The following is a 12,225-nucleotide window of genomic DNA, read 5'->3' as shown; positions in this document are numbered from 1 at the left end:
TGCCCCATAAAGAGCGCCTACAGGAAGGAGGAGCTGCAGAAAATCTTGAAAACCTATTGGGAAGCACAGGAAGGAAATGAGGTTGAGGATGTAGACAGTGCTTTTCAAGGCAAAGACCTGCCAGTGGGCAGAGTAGGCTCAGGAGCTGGCAGCAACCACTCCAGTAGGGGCCTCACCCCGGAAGAGTTACAGGAAAATCAAAGAATAAGAGAATATGACCTGGAGGTCATGAGAATGAAAATGAAGCAATTGGAAGTCGAGAAGGCGGCGGAGGAGAGCAAGAATGCCCGCGCCTTAGAGGAAAAGAAATTGCTTTTGGCTCACGAGTTGAGAATGAGAGAGCTGGATCTGCAAAACAAGGAGGCGGATGCCGGTTCAAATGGTGGCAGCCAGTGCATGGGGGTAAAGTATATATTCCCAAAGACCTGGTACAGAATTACCATAGGAGTGAGGATATTTATGCCTGGTTCACTTTGTATGAGATTGCATTGAAGATGAATGATGTGCCTGATAAGTATTGGGGGGCGGGCCTGTGGAAACATTTTGAGGCGTCTGGGAGGAGTGCTCTAGAGCCCTTAGAGTTGACAGGTGCCATGACCTACCCCAATATGAAGGAGGCCTTATGTCTCAGGTATGGCCTTACCCCAGAGCAGTACAGACTGCAGTTTAGAAACTCCAAGAAGAAAGAGTCTGAGACTTGGATGGAGTGTGTGAATGGGTACTCGCGTGCACTGGACGGTTGGATGAAGGGCAGTAAAGTAACTGATTTGAAGGGGTTGTTGCATTTAATCAGGTGGGAGCACTTGAGTAGTCTTTGTGTTCCAGAGCTGCGCCAGCATCTTTTAGACAGCAAGCTGACCGACCCCATTGAGCTTGCTAAGGAGGCGGACCGCTGGTCTAGTACCAGGGTCCACAGAGGAATTGTGGGTACCACAGCCAAAGGTGGGCAGGGTCCCCAGCAGAAGAGTGGGGGGGACAAGGGTAACCAAAAGGAGTTCTCGCAAGGGCCCCAAAGTAGTTCCCCGGAAAAGGATTCCCAAACCCCCAAGCCTAAACAGCCATGGCCCTCTAAGGGTTGGCGGGACAAGAGAAATAACCAGGGTCCCCCTACCTGCTATCACTGCAACGAGGTGGGCCATATCGCTCCGAAATGTCCCAAGAAGAAGCCCGCACCCACTGGTGCTCCAGCGCCAGCGTTAGCTAGTGTAGCTTTGGGTGGGGATTTGGTTTCTAGTGATTGGGGAGAGCTAGCGGTCATGACCCTTGTCTCGCTAGGAGACAGAGAGATGGTCCCGGAAACCTTACTGCCTTCCAACACTAAGAAATATGGGCAGAAGGTGACCATCAATGGGAGGGAGGTTGAAGCACTGAGAGACACCGGAGCCAGTGTGACATCCGTGAGGTGTCAGTGGGTGTCTGACGAGCAAATCATCCCTGGCGTACTCCGCCCTGTAGTGGCCGCTGACAGCTCAGTGCGCCTCTGCAAGTTAGCGAAGGTTTCCTTTGAATGGGGAGGAGTCTCTGGTCTTTTGGAGGTAGTTGTCAGTGATGCCTTGCCTGTGGACTGTCTGTTAGGTAACGACCTGGAGAGTTCTCCATGGAAGGACATAGAACACCGAACTCACTTGGAGATGTTGGGTCTGCCTGCGTGGATCTGCGTGACCACGCGTGCTCCGGCAGCCAGTAAGGGTGAATCAGCAGAACTGGAGCCTGACACAGTGGCCCAGAGACCTGCCAGGAGAGGAAGAGGCAGAGGGCGCGGGAAACCAGCCCCAGCTGCTCCCACGGTCCAGGAGGAAGCAGAACCTGAGGGGGATGCCCTGGAACCTACAGGGGAACAGGTAGCCGAACTGGGAGACCTGCCTGAGCTGACCCATTGGCAGCAAGAGGGTGGTCCCTCCAGGGAGGAGTTCTGCCAGGCGCAGAAGGAATGCCCTTCCCTCATTGGTCTGCGGCAACAGGCTGTAGATCAGGCAGCAGGTGGAGCAGTCAAAGATCACTATGTCTACTGGGAAGGTGACCTACTCTATAGCGAGCCTAAGTTTGCTGAGCCCGGGGCAGCCCGTGTGCTGGTGGTACCCGAGCGCTTCAGAAACTTCCTAATGGGCCTGGCTCATGACGTGCCTCTCGCAGGACATCTGGGGCAAGACAAGACCCTAAACAGGCTTGTCACCTACTTCCACTGGCCCCAGATGAGGAAGCACGTCGGTTCCTTTTGCAGATCTTGCCAAACCTGTCAAGCTAGTGGCAAGACTGGAATGAAGTTGAAGGCCCCCCTTCAACCCTTCCCAGTGGTGAGCACCCCTTTCGAGCGGGTGGGCATAGATATCGTAGGGCCCCTGGACCCCAAGACAGCCTTAGGCAACAGGTTCATCCTGGTCTTGGTGGACCATGCCACCCGGTACCCGGAAGCAGTCCCTCTCAGGACAATCACAGCACCCGTGGTGGGCCGTGCATTGATGGGGATCTTTTCCCGTGTGGGGTTCCCCAGAGAGGTGGTCTCCGACCGGGGTACCAACTTCATCTCTAGGTACATGAAGTCTCTGTGGGAGGAGTGTGGGGTGACTTATAAGTTCACCACTCCTTACCACCCTCAAGGAAATGGGCTGGTCGAAAGGTTCAACCGGACCCTGAAAGGTATGATTATGGGCCTAGCGGAGCCCATGAGACGTAAGTGGGACGTCTTGTTACCATGCCTTTTGTTTGCCTACAGGGAGGTGCCTCAGAAGTCCTTAGGGTTCAGTCCCTTCGAACTCCTGTATGGCCACCCTGTCAGAGGACCTCTCTCGCTGGTGAAGGAGGGTTGGGAAAAGTCCCGTGGGAAAACCCCCTCAGGATGTGTTCAGCTATGTGCTGGCCATCCACAACCAGACACAACGCTTCAGGAAACTCGCTCAGGCGAACCTGGAAGCAAGCCAGGAAGAAATGAAAAGATGGTACGACCAGAATACCACTCTGGTCGAGTTTCAACCTGGGCAGAAAGTGTGGGTGATGGCACCAGTGGAGCCTTGCGCGCTCCAAGACAAGTGGTCTGGGCCATACGAGGTGGTGGAAAGGAAGAGTGAGGTAACCTACCTGGTTAACCTGAAGACTCCCAGGCAGCCCCTGAGAGTTTTGCACGTGAACCGCCTCAAACCCCACTTTGAGAGGTCTGAAGTAACCATGCTCCTGGCTACAGATGCAGGGATGGAAGAGGATAGCGATCCTCTCCCTGACCTCCTGTCAGTTAAGGAACACGATGGGTCAGTGGATGGGGTGGTTCTCTCGCCCACCCTGACCCCAGAACAGCAGAATGACTGTCGCCAAGTGTTGGGTCAGTTCTCCTCTCTGTTCTCCCTGACCCCAGGAGTCACCAACTGGTGCGTCCATGACGTGGACACTGGAGACAGTCTGCCTGTGAAGCAAAAATTTTACAGGGTAGCTGACAAGGTCAGGGCCAGCATCAAGGAAGAGGTTTCCAAGATGCTGGCGCTAGGGGTGATTGAGCCCTCCAGCAGCCCCTGGGCTAGCCCAGTGGTCTTGGTCCCCAAGAAAGCTGCTACCCCCGGTGGCCCGCCAGAACTCCGGTTTTGCGTGGACTACCGTGGGCTCAATGCGGTCACGAAGACTGACGTACACCCTATCCCCAGAGCTGATGAGCTCGTGGATCGGTTGGGAGCTGCCAAGTACCTCAGTACGTTTGATTTGACTTCGGGGTACTGGCAGATTGCCTTAACTGACGGGGCCAAAGAGAGGTCAGCATTTTCAACGCCAGAGGGGCACTTCCAGTTCCGTGTCATGCCCTTTGGGTTGAAGAATGCCCCTGCCACATTCCAAAGACTGGTTAACCAGGTACTGTCCGGGCTGGAGGAATTCAGCGCCGCATACCTGGATGACATTGCGGTGTTCAGCTCCACGTGGGAAGACCACTTGCAACACCTCTGCGAAGTGTTGAAGGCTCTGCAGAAGGCAGGCCTCACTATCAAGGCCAGTAAGTGCCAGATAGGGCAGGGATCCGTGGTATATTTGGGACACCAGGTGGGGAGCGGCCAGGTGGCGCCCCTACAGGCAAAGATTGATACCATTCTGGCTTGGGAGCCCCCCAAGACCCAGACAGAGGTGAGAGCCTTTTTAGGACTCACCGGGTATTACAGACGGTTTGTCAAGGGATATGGCACCATTGTCGCCCCCTTGACAGAACTCACTTCCAAGAAATTGCCCAAAAGAGTTGACTGGACTGACGCCTGCCAAACTGCTTTTGAGGCCCTGAAGACTGCGATGTGCACAGCACCGGTGCTCAAGGCACCTGACTTTTCCAGTGAGTTCATAGTTCAGACGGACGCTTCAGAGCATGGTGTGGGAGCAGTACTCTCACAAGCCACTGAGGAGAATGGAGACCAGCCAGTAGCTTTCATTAGTCGGAGGCTACTCCCCAGGGAACAGAAGTGGAGTGCGATTGAAAGGGAGGCTTTTGCTGTGGTCTGGGCTCTGAAAAAGCTGAGGCCCTACCTGTTTAGGACTCACTTTCGTGTTCAGACCGACCACAGGCCCCTCAGGTGGTTAATGCACATGAGGGGTGAAAATCCAAAACTGTTGAGGTGGTCCATCTCCCTACAGGGAATGGACTTTACGGTGGAACACCGCCCTGTACAGAACACGCCAACGCTGATGGTCTGTCCAGGTTTTTCCGCCTTAGTGAAGAGAACTCCCAAGAGGGTGGGTAGTTCTCCCCACTTTCAGCTGGAGGGGACACGTGTTAGACCTGACATCTTTTGGCGTGATTACCCCTATCTTTTTGCCTCTGCCTCCTGTATTTTTCGATGCTGTGCTGGATTCGTTTTTGCTGGTTTAGATGCTTTGGACACTCTGCCACTGCTGATCAGTGCCAGAGTGTAAGTGCTCCCTATATAAAGTGTTATTCTGATTGGATATACATGTTTGGCATATTTGTATCACCATGAAGTCCCTCGTAAAGTGCACTGGGTGTGCCAGGGCCGGTGATGACAGATGCTACTCGTGGGCCTGCAGCACTGATTGTGCCACCCACAGGAGTAGCCCTAAAATGGTGTCTCGGGCCTGCCACTGCAGCGCCTACGGGCAGTTTAGAACTGCCATGTCCTCCTGGTCCGCGCCCCCGCTGACCAGGCCGAACCCTTCCCTTTTCGTGCACATCAGTCACCCCTATGGAAGGCCCAAGGTACCCCCTGGGCAGGGTGCCGTGTATGTGAAAGGTAGAGCATGCACTGGTGCAGGTGACATGCTCTGGTAGTGAATTACAGCCATTTTCGTCTTTCACTATTGTAAGGCTATCTTGCTCCATAGGTTAACATGGGGGATGCTGGCTACAGTGGTTAACGGCATTTCTTCCCATAGGAACAAGATAGGACATAAGTATCTAGTATCCCTGAACTCAGAATTTAATAACGCATCTTTTAGGAAAGGTGGTTTTTAGATCCTGTGTTTGAGAACAGCACTTTTAGAAAGTTGCTGTTCTCTTGTCTGACCCTTCTGTGTGCCTGGGAATGTTTGTGTATTGACTGTCTGGTTTGTGAGTGACAGGGGCTGGGGAATGCCCCAGAGGTTGGATGAGTCAGCGCTAGGCTGAGTAGAGCAATTGCTACCTGAGTGGTGGGAGGAGTTAGCACCTGGGCTGAATAGGGCTGTGCCTGCCTGCCACAAGGCTGGCTCCACCTCCTGCTGGGCGGCTGAGGACTCTGCCCCTCACTCTGAAAGGAAAGATGCAGCCAGCACATCAAGGTGCTCAGGATCCACCCAGAACTGGTTCAGACCGGGCTCAGGGCCCACATGCACCGAGAGAACAAAGACTTTAGGGGTATAAGTACAGGACCCCTGACAACAGAAAATTAGATCATCCTGGAAATCAAGAAGGAACCTCTGCCAAGGAGAAAGCTGACTCTCAAGAAGGAAGACTGTCCCGCTGTTGCTCTGCTGGACTGACCTGCTGTTGCTTTGCTGCCAAGGAGAGGGGAAGGACTTTGCTGTGAGCTGTGTCCCCTGTCTTGTAAGGAATCTCCAAGGGCCCGAGAAGAGCTGGCTCCCTGTTTCCGAAGTCCCAGGAACAAAAGGACTTCACCCCCAGCCTCCCTGAACTCTGCTGAGAGAGTTCTGTCCTTCGTAGAGTGCTTGATCCAGTTGTGGGGCCTCTAGAAGTCGAACCTGAGCTGGGAAGCTTGAGACTAAGCTGAGAAACTTGTGAAGCTGAAAAGTGTCGCAACGCTCGCTGGCGGAGCGCAACCCCGACAGTGCGAGAAGTTTCCCGCCGCTACGAAGGTCGAGATCGGCGCAGCACCTGACACCCCTGCCGAGGCCGTCACACCCTTCGTTTGCGGGACGCACCAGGCCGGTGCAGGGGCATCGAACATTGCTGCGAGTGTCGTCGCAGAGCCTGTCGCTGGGTGAGATCACCGCGCCGCTTGCTTGAGGACCGCATCACGTCGCTGCGAACATCGTCGCAGAAACATCACATCGAGGAGCTGCGAGAGAGAGGGTCACCGCTGGACTGCGCATCGTCGCCCCGGAGATCGTCGCAGCCCCTACGAGATCATCGCATCGTGCCTTTGCGAGAACAGACTTCCCACGGAACCTACGCACCGGAATCTACGCAAGCTGCCTTCCTCCCCTTACAGACCGGATTCGTCGCCGCACGCCCGCTGCTGCAGCGGGGCTGTCGCATCGCCTCCCCAGGGTCTCAGGAGTAACGCATCGCTTGTTTCCACCGCACCAGCTTCCTGCTTGTGGAACTTTGTTGCATCTAAAAGGTACTGTGAGTCAACGTGACGCAACTGTGAACTTTTCACGCATCTGTGGATTATTTGATCGTAACTTAAAGAACTTTGATTACAACCTGAAGAACTCGTTTGAAACCATAACCTTGCATTGTGTATGTTGGATTTCTGCCGTTTTGGTCTTGTGTAGTTTAGAATAAATATCTTTATTTTCCTAAACTGTTGTGGAATCAGGTTGTGGTGTTTTCACTGTGTTACTGTGAGTGTTGGTACAAATACTTAACGCATTGCCTCTGGTTAGCCTAGACTGCTCCGGCCAAGCTACCTTGAGGGCGAGCAGGGGTTATCTAAGAGGGTTATCTCCTTGCCCTGACTAGAAGCAAGGGTCCCTATTTGGACAGTGGTACCTACCTCTGCCAACTAGAGACCCCCAGTTCTAACATTGGTGGTCAGGCGGTGGGATTTGAGCTTGTATTTGTACTTGACCCACAGTGATTGGTGTACATCACTAGTGAGTGCAGACCATTACGCCACCGCATACTACTGGTTTTTGAGTTTTTGCATTCTGTTGTTGAGTAACTCTTCGGAAAGCATCATGTCTCTGAATGGGAAAGCGCCCAGTGAGGAGGCAGAGCTAGATTTGGAATTCTCGATTGAAGATCTGTACTCCTACCCGGTAAAGCATCTTAGGTACTTCTGCCAGCAGTTTGAGTGCCCCATAAAGAGCGCCTACAGGAAGGAGGAGCTGCAGAAAATCTTGAAAACCTATTGGGAAGCACAGGAAGGAAATGAGGTTGAGGATGTAGACAGTGCTTTTCAAGGCAAAGACCTGCCAGTGGGCAGAGTAGGCTCAGGAGCTGGCAGCAACCACTCCAGTAGGGGCCTCACCCCGGAAGAGTTACAGGAAAATCAAAGAATAAGAGAATATGACCTGGAGGTCATGAGAATGAAAATGAAGCAATTGGAAGTCGAGAAGGCGGCGGAGGAGAGCAAGAATGCCCGCGCCTTAGAGGAAAAGAAATTGCTTTTGGCTCACGAGTTGAGAATGAGAGAGCTGGATCTGCAAAACAAGGAGGCGGATGCCGGTTCAAATGGTGGCAGCGCACAGCCAGTGCATGGGGGTAAAGTATATATTCCCAAAGACCTGGTACAGAATTACCATAGGAGTGAGGATATTTATGCCTGGTTCACTTTGTATGAGATTGCATTGAAGATGAATGATGTGCCTGATAAGTATTGGGGGGCGGGCCTGTGGAAACATTTTGAGGCGTCTGGGAGGAGTGCTCTAGAGCCCTTAGAGTTGACAGGTGCAATGACCTACCCCAATATGAAGGAGGCCTTATGTCTCAGGTATGGCCTTACCCCAGAGCAGTACAGACTGCAGTTTAGAAACTCCAAGAAGAAAGAGTCTGAGACTTGGATGGAGTGTGTGAATGGGTACTCGCGTGCACTGGACGGTTGGATGAAGGGCAGTAAAGTAACTGATTTGAAGGGGTTGTTGCATTTAATCAGTTGGGAGCACTTGAGTAGTCTTTGTGTTCCAGAGCTGCGCCAGCATCTTTTAGACAGCTAGCTGACCGACCCCATTGAGCTTGCTAAGGAGGCGGACCGCTGGTCTAGTACCAGGGTCCACAGAGGAATTGTGGGTACCACAGCCAAAGGTGGGCAGGGTCCCCAGCAGAAGAGTGGGGGGGACAAGGGTAACCAAAAGGAGTTCTCGCAAGGGCCCCAAAGTAGTTCCCCGGAAAAGGATTCCCAAACCCCCAAGCCTAAACAGCCATGGCCCTCTAAGGGTTGGCGGGACAAGAGAAATAACCAGGGTCCCCCTACCTGCTATCACTGCAACGAGGTGGGCCATATCGCTCCGAAATGTCCCAAGAAGAAGCCCGCACCCACTGGTGCTCCAGCGCCAGCGTTAGCTAGTGTAGCTTTGGGTGGGGATTTGGTTTCTAGTGATTGGGGAGAGCTAGCGGTCATGACCCTTGTCTCGCTAGGAGACAGAGAGATGGTCCCGGAAACCTTACTGCCTTCCAACACTAAGAAATATGGGCAGAAGGTGACCATCAATGGGAGGGAGGTTGAAGCACTGAGAGACACCGGAGCCAGTGTGACATCCATGAGGTGTCAGTGGGTGTCTGACGAGCAAATCATCCCTGGCGTACTCCGCCCTGTAGTGGCCGCTGACAGCTCAGTGCGCCTCTGCAAGTTAGCGAAGGTTTCCTTTGAATGGGGAGGAGTCTCTGGTCTTTTGGAGGTAGTTGTCAGTGATGCCTTGCCTGTGGACTGTCTGTTAGGTAACGACCTAGAGAGTTCTCCATGGAAGGACATAGAACACCGAACTCACTTGGAGATGTTGGGTCTGCCTGCGTGGATCTGCGTGACCACGCGTGCTACGGCAGTCAGTAAGGGTGAATCAGCAGAACTGGAGCCTGACACAGTGGCCCAGAGACCTGCCAGGAGAGGAAGAGGCAGAGGGCGCGGGAATCCAGCCCCAGCTGCTCCCACGGTCCAGGAGGAAGCAGAACCTGAGGGGGATGCCCTGGAACCTACAGGGGAACAGGTAGCCGAACTGGGAGACCTACCTGAGCTGACCCATTGGCAGCAAGAGGGTGGTCCCTCCAGGGAGGAGTTCTGCCAGGCGCAGAAGGAATGCCCTTCCCTCCTTGGTCTGCGGCAACAGGCTGTAGATCAGGCAGCAGGTGGAGCAGTCAAAGATCACTATGTCTACTGGGAAGGTGACCTACTCTATAGCGAGCCTAAGTTTGCTGAGCCCGAGGCAGCCCGTGTGCTGGTGGTACCCGAGCGCTTCAGAAACTTCCTAATGGGCCTGGCTCATGACGTGCCTCTCGCAGGACATCTGGGGCAAGACAAGACCCTAAACAGGCTTGTCACCCACTTCCACTGGCCCCAGATGAGGAAGCACGTCGGTTCCTTTTGCAGATCTTGCCAAACCTGTCAAGCTAGTGGCAAGACTGGAATGAAGTTGAAGGCCCCCCTTCAACCCTTCCCAGTGGTGAGCACCCCTTTCGAGCGGGTGGGCATAGATATCGTAGGGCCCCTGGACCCCAAGACAGCCTTAGGCAACAGGTTCATCCTGGTCTTGGTGGACCATGCCACCCGGTACCCGGAAGCAGTCCCTCTCAGGACAATCACAGCACCCGTGGTGGGCCGTGCATTGATGGGGATCTTTTCCCGTGTGGGTTCCCCAGAGAGGTGGTCTCTGACCGGGGTACCAACTTCATCTCTAGGTACATGAAGTCTCTGTGGGAGGAGTGTGGGGTGACTTATAAGTTCACCACTCCTTACCACCCTCAAGGAAATGGGCTGGTCGAAAGGTTCAACCGGACCCTGAAAGGTATGATTATGGGCCTAGCGGAGCCCATGAGACGTAAGTGGGACGTCTTGTTACCATGCCTTTTGTTTGCCTACAGGGAGGTGCCTCAGAAGTCCTTAGGGTTCAGTCCCTTCTAACTCCTGTATGGCCACCCTGTCAGAGGACCTCTCTCGCTGGTGAAGGAGGGTTGGGAAAAGTCCCGTGGGAAAACCCCCTCAGGATGTGTTCAGCTATGTGCTGGCCATCCACAACCAGACACAACGCTTCAGGAAACTCGCTCAGGCGAACCTGGAAGCAAGCCAGGAAGAAATGAAAAGATGGTACGACCAGAATACCACTCTGGTCGAGTTTCAACCTGGGCAGAAAGTGTGGGTGATGGCACCAGTGGAGCCTTGCGCGCTCCAAGACAAGTGGTCTGGGCCATACGAGGTGGTGGAAAGGAAGAGTGAGGTAACCTACCTGGTTAACCTGAAGACTCCCAGGCAGCCCCTGAGAGTTTTGCACGTGAACCGCCTCAAACCCCACTTTGAGAGGTCTGAAGTAACCATGCTCCTGGCTACAGATGCAGGGATGGAAGAGGATAGCGATCCTCTCCCTGACCTCCTGTCAGTTAAGGAACACGATGGGTCAGTGGATGGGGTGGTTCTCTCGCCCACCCTGACCCCAGAACAGCAGAATGACTGTCGCCAAGTGTTGGGTCAGTTCTCCTCTCTGTTCTCCCTGACCCCAGGAGTCACCAACTGGTGCGTCCATGACGTAGACACTGGAGACAGTCTGCCTGTGAAGCAAAAATTTTACAGGGTAGCTGACAAGGTCAGGGCCAGCATCAAGGAAGAGGTTTCCAAGATGCTGGCGCTAGGGGTGATTGAGCCCTCCAGCAGCCCCTGGGCTAGCCCAGTGGTCTTGGTCCCCAAGAAAGCTGCTACCCCCGGTGGCCCACCAGAACTCCGGTTTTGCGTGGACTACCGTGGGCTCAATGCGGTCACGAAGACTGACGTACACCCTATCCCCAGAGCTGATGAGCTCGTGGATCGGTTGGGAGCTGCCAAGTACCTCAGTACGTTTGATTTGACTTCGGGGTACTGGCAGATTGCCTTAACTGACGGGGCCAAAGAGAGGTCAGCATTTTCAACGCCAGAGGGGCACTTCCAGTTCCGTGTCATGCCCTTTGGGTTGAAGAATGCCCCTGCCACGTTCCAAAGACTGGTTAACCAGGTACTGTCCGGGCTGGAGGAATTCAGCGCCGCATACCTGGATGACATTGCGGTGTTCAGCTCCACGTGGGAAGACCACTTGCAACACCTCTGCGAAGTGTTGAAGGCTCTGCAGAAGGCAGGCCTCACTATCAAGGCCAGTAAGTGCCAGATAGGGCAGGGATCCGTGGTGTATTTGGGACACCAGGTGGGGAGCAGCCAGGTGGCGCCCCTACAGGCAAAGATTGATACCATTCTGGCTTGGGAGCCCCCCAAGACCCAGACAGAGGTGAGAGCCTTTTTAGGACTCACCGGGTATTACAGACGGTTTGTCAAGGGATATGGCACCATTGTCGCCCCCTTGACAGAACTCACTTCCAAGAAATTGCCCAAAAGAGTTGACTGGACTGACGCCTGCCAAACTGCTTTTGAGGCCCTGAAGACTGCGATGTGCACAGCACCGGTGCTCAAGGCACCTGACTTTTCCAGTGAGTTCATAGTTCAGACGGACGCTTCAGAGCATGGTGTGGGAGCAGTACTCTCACAAGCCACTGAGGAGAATGGAGACCAGCCAGTAGCTTTCATTAGTCGGAGGCTACTCCCCAGGGAACAGAAGTGGAGTGCGATTGAAAGGGAGGCTTTTGCTGTGGTCTGGGCTCTGAAAAAGCTGAGGCCCTACCTGTTTAGGACTCACTTTCGTGTTCAGACCGACCACAGGCCCCTCAGGTGGTTAATGCACATGAGGGGTGAAAATCCAAAACTGTTGAGGTGGTCCATCTCCCTACAGGGAATGGACTTTACGGTGGAACACCGCCCTGGTACAGAACACGCCAACGCTGATGGTCTGTCCAGGTTTTTCCGCCTTAGTGAAGAGAACTCCCAAGAGGGTGGGTAGTTCTCCCCACTTTCAGCTGGAGGGGACACGTGTTAGACCTGACATCTTTTGGCGTGATTACCCCTATCTTTTTGCCTC

This window comes from Lissotriton vulgaris, chromosome 9, assembly GCF_964263255.1.
Source record: "Lissotriton vulgaris chromosome 9, aLisVul1.2, whole genome shotgun sequence".
Taxonomy (NCBI): Eukaryota; Metazoa; Chordata; class Amphibia; order Caudata; family Salamandridae; genus Lissotriton; species Lissotriton vulgaris.
Note: the sequence above shows the minus strand (reverse complement) of the source record.